At 43.0% G+C, this 13,475-nt stretch overlaps 1 long non-coding RNA gene across 2 annotated transcripts; it reads left to right on the forward strand.

Annotated features, from left to right (window-relative positions):
• The first annotated feature begins 297 nt into the window (after window positions 1-297).
• Window positions 298-12,671, forward strand: LOC142765489 (uncharacterized). 2 transcript variants are annotated; one of them, XR_012884288.1, is made up of 4 exons: window positions 298-351; window positions 604-759; window positions 9,474-9,687; window positions 12,432-12,671. It is a non-coding gene; the product is annotated as an uncharacterized LOC142765489 (long non-coding RNA). The 2 variants fall into 2 exon arrangements; XR_012884287.1 differs by lacking the exon at window positions 298-351 and having other exon boundaries at window positions 372-759.
• Window positions 12,672-13,475: the final 804 nt, after the last annotated feature.

Genomic DNA, 13,475 nt, shown 5'->3' on the forward strand with positions numbered 1-13,475 from the left:
TTACAAATGTAAACAGAAGATTCTGGCGCTTTTATAAAACAGCAATGAGGCATATTTAGAAGCTGTTAAATGTTCATACAAGAACTGTTATTTATTTTCTCTAACATTCGTAACTATGCAAGGTAACTTTTTATAGGCAAGTAGAATCGTGGAACTACAATGTCGCGAATAGCATTGCGCATCCTTCCACGAAGAAATACGCACCAAGAATTCTCAAAAGCGCCGGTAATTTCAAAGCTAATCCTATACCGCCACTCCGCGGTGCTTCTAATGACTGAAGAACAGAAACAGAGAGGGCGCCACGTTCCCACGGATAGTACTTCTAAGCCTACGCCCACATTTGAAAATTACGTGAGCTGTTTTCTTCGAATATAGGTTGCTACATAACATTACTGACTGAAAGTCATATACCAGTGGCAGAATGTGGCCATTGTTTTAGCAAACTTTTTTTATGTGTTCAATAGCAATCAAGAAACCCGTAGTGTTAGCTTGAGTTGCTGTCTCCGAAAGAAATTTCCGTATTGATACAACGGGGGTTTTCGCGCTTTTACATCTCGTATTTCCAGTGTAGACCGATTTATTTCAGCATAAAAACTGTTACAGGTGCTTCGGATTTCACGGGCTGCGCTAGCAGAGCGTTGTGTAATACGACACCGGTGGCATGCTGGCGCGGCCTGAAGTTTCCTGCGCAGTGGTGGTTGCCCCGTAGAGCTAGGCTGCACGACACAAGAAAAAGGAACTGTTGAAGACTTCCGAACGGTCAGTACCCTAATTGAACCGTGTCCTACTAATCTGAGGCACGGCTGCAGCTTCAGCCTATCGCTTACAGATTAGTCCCATGCATTGTGTGAAATAGGCACATTAGCGAACAGAAGATGATCAAATATTTCCGGGGCCCTCCGCTACGGCGTCTGCCCTAATAAGATGCTGGTTTTGGGATGTGTAACTCCGAATATAATGAAGATCAAATTAATCCCGTGATCTGAGAGCGTCCGCTATTTCTAGTGCAGCTATTCGTCACTTGAGTTACGGTGCAATTATGACAATTCTTCGTTTAAAAAGCTTTTCTTCGCTTTCATTGGTATATTTGCATACGTAACTTACGTATGCAAATATATAAATGTATTAGAGTTGATATATAATTTTAGGCAAATAATACAGCTAGAATATAGTTAGCATATAGCTAAAACAAACATATATAGAAAAGCAGGAGAAAGCCTATTTCTGTATAACCACTTTTGTTAAAAGTCACCAAAACTTCATACGGGAAGCCTTTCAAAAACAGTGATCATGTCTGTTTTTTAATTAGTTTTACTGTGAAAGAAGAAGTATTGGACGTGCTGAAGGCAAAGCAAGCGTACTGAGGTACCTTGCAAAATTTTTGATAACACGAATTTGAACGTTTCTACATGAAGCTAGAGGTAGACTTCTATATTATTTGGCAAGAAGAAATCTTAGTAAATAGGAAACTTCAGGAACGCTTAGGACAAGGAAAGAATTTGTCAGCCAGGTTATATAACTCTACAACTATATTTAGAATGGAAATTGTCCTAGGGGATCCCTCGAAAGCTCAATTCTGGCTGACCAGCAATGGGCCACCCACCAGACCCACAAAGCGGCTGCCAGGTATTCTCGGTCGGTTCCAGCGTCTAAGACGACTACCCACCGCCCCGCCTGCACCCCTCACCCCCCACCACACACACACACACACACACACACACGCCACACACGCACACACGCACGCACACACACACACACGTGTGTGTGCGTGTGTGTGTGTGTTTCTCTGAGTGAATAACTCGTTTATGACCTTTACTCCAACTGTAACTCAATGTTGCCACTGCCTTGCATATGTATATGCACTACACTATTTTTAGGAATGCACTTGGGAAGCCTACAAATATTGATATTGGAAACCAGGCTTCTACTTTCTAATGCTTTGGTTTCTATACACATAAACACCATGATGGCATATATCCTACTGTGAAATAGATTATTCAACTAAGATAACCCACGAAAAGGAGAGAAAATTATTTGGTCAAGTTCTTTTAATTCAGTTTGTAGAAGCGGCAATCTGTTAAACTGTATGAATCTGGTTGTCTGTTCTTTTACTCAAGCCTGTCTGTCTGTCTGTCCTCCGTCCATCCGTCTGTCTGTCTGTTCGTCCATCCGTCCTTATGTCAGTCGACTTGACTATTGTGTTTAGAAAAAGTTAATTCTATCATGGGACGCAACAAACCTATGAAACGAGCGTCTGTACAACAAGCACAATAACAAATGACAAAGCACAACATACATTACACATTTAAACAAAAGTGTCCAAGTCCGTGGAGTGTGTTTAGAAAAAAATGTTTAACGATTTCGAGTACTTCGTACTCAACTATGGGAGAGCACTGAGCCGTCCCGCTAAAAGAATACACAGATACTAGTGGACCTGCGATAAAGAGATGGATATCCATTGTGAAACGGAACGACTTGTTTTTTTGCCATATACGCATTAACTTTAGTTCCGAAATCCAACCTCATCTACAGCGCCCACCAATGTTGCTCTGGTTCCGTCTCTCTTAATTTTGCGTAGCTTCAATTAAAAAGCAAATGTTTCGCAACTTGACGCAAAACATCAACAAGTCAATATGCTCTGGCGTGTTTCTTTTATACTATCGAAGTCATAAATAAGTTATTTCTAAGGAAGGTTGCGTTTATTAGGCTAAGCTGACAGTGCAACACCATGCATGAAAAGGCATGTTTTTCCTGCGTTTTGCTAAGACGATACAGTGGTGACACCTACACGCTGCGCGCATCGAGGCACTTTAACGCAGCGCCTCCAGAATCCCATTCACTGAATTTCTCGCGCAGAACATCCAATAAATATCTTATTCACTCTATCCAGATGGAAGACTATTGACATTCGACGACATTTGCAGTAAACGTGCAGATAGAGGGCGAATTTCGTTTTGCTTTTCCATTCTTCTGTTATTTATGGAAATACGATGTGTGTATATTGTTTGGCGCACGTATAATTTTTAAGTTATATTTTGCCGTTAACCAAGTGTTCTCAAATAGGTGACCGGCATAATGGGCAATCGCAGGGAACTGTGGGATACGACGGCTTCCGGTTCAACGCATCACGCGGGCTAGCAGCGGCACGCGCGTATTTTTGTACAGCTCCGTCGAATAAAAAAAAAAAAACCCTCTTCGTGCAATGTCAGTGCTTTAGAAGTTGGTTTTTGTTTTTGCTGACCATGACTGTGACGATGACAAGCTACGAAAGCCATGAACGGCAAAGAAACTTTTTCATCGCACCAAAATGATCTGCAACGCTTTTATGCTGCGCCAGATTGGCCTAGCAGATCAGTCGATACAGGAAACAGTTCTCATTGTATGATACATTACTGCAGATAAAAAATCACCATTTTAAAGATCTCAGGGGACGGGGATATAGTGTGCTAAAAGTTCATTTCGGGGTCGCTGCTTTGGCTGACATCGTCGGTCTATCTGCATGAAGCGCAGCACTTATTGAGCGAATTGAGATATCTTTTTTTTTCTCGCCTTCTGCGCGCTATGAGATGCATTTCTTAGTCGAATACAAATTCTTATATAAACGCTGATCTTGATTAAGCTGCGCGGCATGGCGACACTTAAACAATACAGTCAGACATAGGCGGCGCTGAATAATCTAAACCCTGCGCTTGCTTAACGCACTTCTTCCTTTGATTGCCGTCCTGGCGCACAGTTTGACCAAGATTAACGCAAATGCACTCGTCCAGCGCTCCGTGTAAACTTACTCTTGAGTGAAGCTCTTGCCTTTTTTGTCATATATACGGGTGGAATGGCTGGTGCCAATCTCGTATGGCAGGTATAGATTTCACCCGCGCTTTCCGATAATATCTTTGCTAGGCGCGCCTGCGCAACAATTTATTTCTCAATATAATATTCACAGCAAATTCATACGTAAGCTTTTTTTAGTGTGGAATACACATGTATATGTTATAAAATTCTTTTCGCACTCTCTGGATTTAACGTTCCGTGTAAACTCAAAAGCTACCTGTCGCCGTGGCTTTCTTCACAGTCACGGCCCACCTCAATATTCTTTCTTCGTTTCGTAGCAATCGATTCATGCATTTGCCTTTCACGCTCGAGTTGGACCAGCCAACGGCTTAACACCGACCATGGTTTATCAGGACGAAGATAAACGGACAACCGCGTGCGCTAATCCCCGATAATCTGAGGCTTGCGGCGAAGCAGTTCACCGTCGTGTACTCTTCTCGAACCGGAAGCCGGTAGCAGACGGTGCATCCCGCAATCCCTCGCTCTGTTACTGGTCACCTATTGTACTGAAGAGTACAGTTCTCTAGGTAATGAAAGTACGTAACCTCTATGTACGCAACCTTGAAAACACAAAAAATCCGGTTTACTTTCGTTCGGGCGCGTAATCAAATAAGTCTACAGCTGAATGTTCAAGAGATTTCATTGAAGTGCCTGTCACAATGAGAAGGCTGAATGAAGGAGGCACCTTAAATATCGATACTAAATCATACCTAAAACACAGTAAATACTACTCACAGAAAACGACATTTCATATTAGCTGTATGACTGAACAGCCTAAGAGCAATGACCAAATGAAAGTAATTTAGTCGAATAAGCACGCAATGAAAGACCCATTTAACGAATATATGCGTTCGATACCCTTTGATTGATTGATATGTGGGGTTTAACGTCCCAAAACCACTATATGATTATGAGAGACGCCGTAGTGGAGGGCTCCGGAAATTTAGACCACCTGGGGTTCTTTAACGTGCACCCAAATCTGTTCGATACCCTTTCACAACTGACTATTCACCGCATAAATTATGCTTGTCTACCACTGATCAAGTGTTTATATTGAAACACAACATTTTAGGCATATATTGTGCCATACTGTGAAACAAGCTGTACTGATTATGACAAGCCTTCAAAAAAGACGTCTGGTATGTGTAATAATAGACTTCATATAAAGCCGAGATCTCATGACAAGCTTCTCAATATACTAACCAGCATTGCACATACTTGCGCAGTGCTGTAGCTATCCGCTTGCGAGGTAGGTATCCGCTTGTTACACTCCTGTTTTTCATATGAAACGTTCTTGCAATGCGACCTGCTGTAGTAGTGTAGCATACGGCCACTTTTTCTAACTATTGTTACTCTGAGAAAGTGAGTTTCTAACTTAAATGCCCTTGAAGACGCATGCTTGCGCATCTAGCAAGTTCATAAAGAAAATTATGCATTTGTGTAAAGAAAATATGCGTTGTACACTTGTTTAGACGCGTAGATTTGATTGTCTTCGCGCTTCTTAAAACCAGCTGGACAGTAGGTAACGTGTCCACTGTGTTTGTTTTGTGGTTTGTGAGATCAGAACGTCTATCCAACACGTTTTTTACATTAGAAAAAAGAAGATTAGCGCAACCGATATATATATATATATATATATATATATATATATATATATATATATATATACATATATATATATATATATATATATATTTAAACGTATTTGGCACTGATTCGCTGAGTCATTAGTCATTTTCGCTTACCAAACACCGCGCGTCTGAACAAGTGCACACTAAACAATTTATTTTTTATCCCCCTCCCCCCCCCCCCCCCTTGGACATATTTTCGGTCATTCGGACATATTTTCGGACATTCGGACATGTTTTCGGTTAAAGTTCTAAGACTAAAGCCACCACACTTCACCATAGCCGTACCATACGTTAGGCTTATACGGCATCATCGCCCGTGTGCGATGGTCGTAGCGAAAAACATGGATATTAATATAAGAAGAATGTCATAGCCGCTCGCGTTGAGTTTCGATCGTGACCGATCGATAGAGATAATATTCGCTTACTTCACTACATAGATCTAAGGCTAACAACGTGGATATTAGAAGTTTCAAGTGCATTCCAGTGCGCTGAAATTGAGTGGTGTGCGCTGGTAACGCTATTCTTTTTTGTTAAGAATATGTAAAATCTAAGAAAACAAATGGAGTACGCTTTACTGCATATATGTGAGGTTATTAGGTAGTGCTAATCCCTGGAGGTGTGCCGGCGTATCTAAAGGTAATCAAGAGCAAGAGTGTAAATGCGTTTTACTCTCTCATTCCCGAGGAGTATATGGGCATTTCACTCTCTCAAAAAGGGGAAGAGTAGAAAACTGTTTCCCTCTTTCGTTTCATACAGAGTGAAAATGAATTACTCTATCTGATGTCTTGGGAGAGTAAAAGAACACTCTGAAGAGTGACTTGGCCTTTTTTACTCCTTCCATATCCTCCGCAGTTTTTAGAATGTGTATATAAAATTCATGAAAACCTATGCGCTTATTACCACTCAAGTATGGTGACTGCGTTTGAAATATCTTTTGTAAAATAAAAAAGAAATAGCAGATAGGTTTGTAACAAGATTTCTCTGTACCGTTCTTCGCCATTTGTGCACAAATAAAGGTTGTATGAAATATCGAGTCACAACGTACCCTGCTGTGTAAAAAAATGGCCCTGTATCTGCATGTTACACTATTCTCAAGAGAGTGAACAAAATGTCTATGTGATGTTCTGCGCAAAAAAGAAATGGTGCATGGCATTCTGGAGGCGCTGCGTTAGGCCGCGTTCACACTGAGCATTCCGGCCGCCGAAAGTGCTCCGAATCCGGTTCGGCGGTGGCGAGATCCGCCGAAAGGGCCCTCTCCGCGCCGATCGCTCTCGGACCGATTTGTGCGGTGTCTGCCGCCGAATCGGTCACCGCGGACCAATAGGAGCGCTAGTCAATTAATTTGAAAAATGGCGGCCAAGCCCTACTCACTTATTATGCTGCAGTGCACGTAACTGAACGTTGAAACCAACGGTAGTTTAACCTACTGTGTGCCTACTTCACCTCCGTATTTCGTGAAAGAGGTGACCGAGCTTGCTGTTGGCGCGACCGAGCTTGTTGCGGTCTTGCAGAGCAAAACAAACCCACCAACGTCGCTGGCGTCGGCGGTTTTTCTGCTCTTCGTGCATTACAAGACAGCCGCTTGCCGGCAAAGTAAGCAGTACTGTCTTTTCTTGCGTACGAGAATCATCGAAATATACACTACCGGATAGCGTAGTGGCGTTTGCGAGCCGCGACAACAACCAGGTGACAGCGCATCCATCCCGCGTTCACCCCGTAGTAGATGGCATATTCGGCGGCGCGGGGCGCGTCCAGTGCGAACGACGCTGTGTTTCGGCGGCAGGGGAATTTCGGTCGCTGTATAAAGCGGATGTTTCAGTGTGAACTAGGCATTAGAGTGCCACGAGCGTGAAGCGGAGGCGAACGAGTGCATCAAGTCGTCACACGTGAGACACGAGCGCTGTCTGGCAGTTATCTTGAAAAACGAAGCGTACGCGCCCTGCGCGCCCGTTTCAGAGGTGATAAGGTGTAGAGCGCAAGGCGAGGGGTAGGTGCCACCGCCGTGTCGTCTTAGCAAAGCGTTGGAAACACTTGCCTTTTCGGGCGAGCGTTGCATGGTCAGCGCAGCGTGATAAACGCTACGGTCCTTAGAATTACTTATGTATGGCTTTTCTAGCAAGAGACACACATACAGAATATTGACGTGTTGTTATGGTGCCTTATATATGCGCAATAATTTCTTTTTCAAGGACAATCGCCGCACAAGTACGAACGCTGAATATTGAGGAATGTTGGTGGGCGCTGCAGATGGGGTCGGCCTTTTGGAGTATCGTTTGGCCACTTTAGTGCCGTTGAGGTTACTGTTAAGGGTGAACAAACAGGCAGGCAGGCAGGCAGGCAGGCAGGCCAAAATTTTTGCGCCGAAGGTCCCCAAGAAAGACTATCGTCTTTAAAGCTTCTGGTAGAATGTTCGCCGGCCTACTCAGTGTGCCTTGAGTAGACAGGGGTAATCGGTGCTTTACTCAGAAGATATTGGGTGTGTGGTCTTGAAGTTCATCACCCCAGAAAGTTACATGCTATAAGCTTCTACAACTCATGGGGGCAACATCACTGAGTGACCGCCTGTGAAACCCCCAGCTCTGCGTTCGGTGTTTGTGTGGTGTGCAATGTGAATCTCTTTCTCTCAATTTTTCTCTCTCTTTAATTCCTTATTGCCCTTTTCCTACTAGTATAGTAGTGACTGGGCGTAGTCTAGTTAACTTCGCTAGCTTTTTTTTTACATTAATAAGGATGATAGTCGTTCATGGAATACTTCAACGCTAAATTTTGGTCCGTATGTCTGTGTGTCTGTCGTTTGAATTTTCTGCCTGTCAACGAAAACGATTCAGCTACTAGCCAAAGTTGAACCATTTCCTCAACGCACATCACTCTTGTTCAAGTGTCTGCGTTCATACTTGTGCACATTGTCGAATAAAAAGCCAGTATTACGCATATCTGCATATCAACACATCAATATTTTGCGGTATGTTTTTTATACTATAAAAGGCATAAAAATAGGTAATAAAAGCCCGCAGCGTTAATTGCGCTGCACTGGTAATGTGATGCTATGCACGAAAAGGCGGGTGTTTTCTACGCATTGCTAAGTTCGCACAGTGGCGGCACCTACCCGTCGATTTGCATTCTACAAGTTGTAGCCTTCGAGATAGGGCGCGCTCGCCATCGCGTGCATATCGGAAGCCATGCACAAACAGATCCTTTCATTATCAAAGATTACTGCCAGATGACACTCATAACTCACACAGCGCTTCAAGAATTCATTCACCAAAATTTCTGGTACAGAACATCAAATAACTGCTTTTTTTTATTCACGCTTTGCAGTCGGAAGACGTTTGACGGGATTTGCAGTGAAACACGAAGATCCGAGGCCTAATTTGCCCTTTCTTCGGTGGTTCATTATTCTAAAAAACATATATTCCCTAAACGTGAAATAACCTTATCGTCTTACGCGGTAACGTATATATGGTATCAACTTTTGCATTTAAATTATGCGTTTTCATGCATGTGACACAAATATGAAGCACGCTGTCACCAAGAGCTCCGCATTTTATCCATGAGGGAGTATATTTCTTGTCTTTAAAGCTGCAGCTAATTATGCGTCCCCAAGTGTTGATATATATGCTTGCTGCGAAATTCACCAATCGTAGCAGGTTGGCAGGTAAAGTGAGTTTACCTTTTCGAGTTTAGAAGTTCAAGCTGTTAAAATACCATGACGTGACGCGCCTAGTACCCAGAACATGTTGGATAGGTCAAAAAGTCTACACGACAGTTTTACAGTCTTCCAATGGTCTGCCGATAGGCCAGTAGTTTGCTTCGTGTACAAGTCAGCAAAACAACCCCGTATTTGATCTTAAAATGAGTGTCATTTTTGTTCGAATGGCTTTCCTACATTTATATTTTTTCTGCCGTGTTACCGCTAGTTTTTAATTAAAAAAGAAAGTTTTTTTTATTCTATTACCGCTCATTAGATATATGCTTGTCTTGTCAATCGCAACAGTTCATCTTCTTCATTCACAGAAACCAATGAATACAAGGACATTCAAGGTCGTCAGCCTGCTTTGGGCAGCGATGGCCTTGTGTCTGCTTGTTGGTCAGACGGAGGGAATAGTATGTTCACCTGGCGTCTGCGAGCAAGAGACGTGTGAACCCATTGACGAATCTACCTGCGACGGAATTGTGAAACCACGAGCAACTTTCTGCCAGTGTTGTCCGGCTTGCATCAGACTTCTCCGTGAGTGTCTTTGTTTGTTGTTCATCACTGGCTATCCGAGAATAATCTGGATTGTGGTTACAAAGTAAAGCAAGTAAAATTAGATGTCGTACGCTAGATAATAACATCGCCGGTATTTTACGTGGCTACAGAATAATACCATAATGAGACTCGCCATCGTGCAAGGCTTTGTAATATATGCATAATTTGGGATCTTTGATTATGTACCTAAATAGAAAACCACGGGCCTCTGTACTTTGTCGTTCATCGAAATGCGACCACCGTTATCATGATCGTACCCGGAAGAAACGGGTCAGTACAACCGATAACCAAAACTGTGCTGATCGGTCTGCGGGTTAATAAACAAATAACGTGGTGTGATCCCCTTAAAATTTGGCCACATGCTACAATCGCAATCGACGACGCCAAATTGTTAATCTATGCTATAGGCTGCGAAGCAAAGTGTAAGCTTTTGTTAAAAGCGGACATTGCCACTCAGTCATTTTGCAGTTAATCAGGGTAACAGACTTTTTTGATTCACTTACGTCCAGATATGCTTGTATACAAGCACTGGCAGTGCTTCAAAGCAAGAAACATTCTAATTGAGCAGGATCGCAGGTTGACATTATACAATTAGAAGTAGCTCATAATGGATATCTCGTCTAGTAACATAATGTAACAAGGCAGCAGCCGCAGTAGCGTTTTCTTGTAACTGTATGGCCCCAAAGTGAACATGGTAACTACGCATTGGAATATCAGATCGTTATGTTTTATAAATATATTGAGCGTAATAGCTCACACATTCTGCTTGTCTTTTCTTTTCTATTCAGTGATGCTTACAAATGGTTTAAGTATGAATTAATTTAACTGGCGGTATTGTGATGAAGTCTCAAGTCATTTCTGCGCAGTTTGGAAGATGTTTTCATCCAATCGATTCAGAATGTTTCTGTCCTTCTCGAAAAGGATAAAAAACTTGCCTGCAGATTAGCTCGGCTATGCTAGGCTATGCGTTGCGTGAATTACGGTTGGACGGATTGACGTAAGAGGCCTCCTCGGACATGCGCAGTATACCACTCTTGATAAGCCATGCGGAGCTGCTCAATCTCGGCCAGCTTAGCTTACGCTTCGAAATTGTGAAACGCTTGAGCTCTGCCTTTAAGAGCAGGTATTGATAGCGTAAGCCTAGTGCGTATGTCGTGTCTGTTCTGCTGTTTTGGCTATCGGCGCATGCATGAACCATGCCTTAAAGGAACGAATGACTGTGCGCGTATCATCGGCCGTTTCAAAGTACCGCTAAATGCCTACTGCAAGCATGGCTATTTAGTGCCCACTGCGCCACAATTGAACCTACACAGATGTCCACTTTGTTTATGCAAACTACGTCTGAGCGCTCACACCTTTTTACGCTTGGCATGATGCTACCCTTCTGCCACGCGATATATGGTGGACTAAAGAGACTGCTTTCACAACATGACATTCATATAAAGTTTCCTTTCTCAAAGCCGTTTCAACAAATATTCTTGCTCTGTTGTAGAAGACCCGCTCTCCGCGCGAAGGCCTGAGGTCAATCCTCACTCGAACGACGAAATACGTGTTACCTTATTTATTTGCAGCTTTCTCAATTTTTCGGTCACGGGTGAGGCTATGATTCATTGCCTGCAACGAACGACGCCTTCGCCGGCACCGCGATTCCTGCGAAACGAGCTGTTAAATGCTCCCACGTTAGAATGTAATGACGCGATAGAGGACTAATGCACAAATGTTGAGCTCAAAATACGTCCTCTAATACTGTTTGTAAGTTATCTCTATTGCACGGGCAAAGTCCCTTTTTAGCGCATAAAAGTGAGAAAGTTTGTACCCGAGAAACTCCCGTGTCGTGTTCAGAATCTGTGTCAGCATCTTTAGTATTGAAGGAAAGCCGAACGTTGTTCAGGTGTGACAGCTCACGATGGGTGGAAACAACACAAAATACGAGTGGAATCAAAATTCAATCTCCGGTCTTTGACGTTGCGAGTAAGTGTTTCACTACAGAGCCACGAAAGCGCTTGAAATTTCAAAGAAAAACAACAACACAAAAGTACCTATAATGGTGTGATGTATAAGGCAAGGAGTCGAGTTATTACATGTAATACTGCGTGCCAGAAGCGTAAAATAGCACCAGACATCCCGCCAGGTGGACACTGTCACGAACAGTGTGACAGCATTCGCCTCTGCCTAAACAGTGGCTATACATCAAAATTCAGAGACGTAAAGGTTTAAATTATATTAAGACATTCAGGATAGATAAGTTCCTGTTTAAAATGAAACGTGTAAACATGTTTCGGAGTTCCTGCAAAGCAGGTTTACTGTTGAGAGTGAGCATCTTAGCGCAATTAGTACTATCAAGCAGAATTGATCATCCTAATAAAGTTGGCGTTATGTCATGTCTGTTCCAAACATGCCGTCATTCATTTATTCCCAGAACATCAGTTGACTGGAACCACCTTCCCGGATATGTGGCCATCTTGACCAATCACCACTTGTTTCGTTCTGCACCAACTAGCATTGTATAAACGCCTACACCTACTTGCGTGTTCTCTTTGTACACAATGCTTATATTTTGTTTGTTTTTATTTTTTAATATTAGCTAACATTGTACGAGTAAAAAATCGTGTTTACCCCCCCCCCCCCTTACATAATGCCATTGACCCGGATGGTATTACGAAATAAATAAAAAATAAATGAATAAATGTATTCCCGCTAACACTTCTTTCTTATTCTTTAAGGTGAAAACGACTCCTGCTTCAGTCTTCTGCTCAGCGGAGGAGGGCCACCAAAGGCAGAATGTGGCAAGGGCCTATACTGTGATCCCAGTACAACAAAGTGTGTTCCTCTGCAAGCAGCGTGATTTCAATACCTTGCAGTTTTGTTAGTGACCAACGCAGTAGCAATATGGCTATCGTTTAGCATCGAATGTTCAACGAAACAAATGATGAAAAACTAATAAAGTTCTTCTGTTCCCTGTGTTTGGGTGTGCATGCCTTCATGATATTCCGACGTGTTCTCAACCCGTGCAGGCTGCATATCCCTTTGCGTATCCCTTCACAATTCACGCTAGCGCTCACAAGAGCTTTTTTCTAGAGAGTGCATAGGGCAGGGATCACTTTCTGATTCAAGACGCGTGCTTCTGTCATTTATTGTAGCACGCATCCATCCAGAGCACTACCGAGCACATAAGCCCGCCTTTCATGCTAAATGCCAAACTATGCATTTCGGGTATCAAGAAATAACCACAGATAAATGGATATAAGATATGCGTCACTTAAACGGACCTAATCTCCTTGTCCATCCTAAATGTATTGGTATGAATGATGTAGGCATTCCCCCGGATTTTAGGTACCAATATTGTTGAGACTGAGAAGATTCTCGCACCCGCGTTGCTCTGGTTGAACACTTGACCCCCTTTTTTTTATTGTGTGCTTACGAGAAGCCCTAGCATTTACCTGCTCCACGCTTCTTGGGCCCAGCATGGCGTTTGCATTCATCGTTTTACCGCAGTAGGTTCAAAAATATTTGCTAAGGCTCCACCAATTCCGAGCTTGTTGTCGAGCTACTTCTTATTGACAATTCAGGTTTCTAACAGTATTTGCCATTGTAGCACGTCAAGCATGCCCATGGCCAGAACAAAGGCCCGCCGCGGCGAGGGGACGCCTTATTCTTGGGACAAGTGGTGCCATCGCCAAAGTAATTACACTTGTGCTCGGTACGGCATCTCCTTTAACCGGCTCCGCCCACTCACCTGCTCCAACGTTTCTTATCCTTGCTCGAAT

Source organism: Rhipicephalus microplus, chromosome 6 (assembly GCF_043290135.1).
Source record: "Rhipicephalus microplus isolate Deutch F79 chromosome 6, USDA_Rmic, whole genome shotgun sequence".
Lineage (NCBI taxonomy): Eukaryota > Metazoa > Arthropoda > Arachnida > Ixodida > Ixodidae > Rhipicephalus > Rhipicephalus microplus.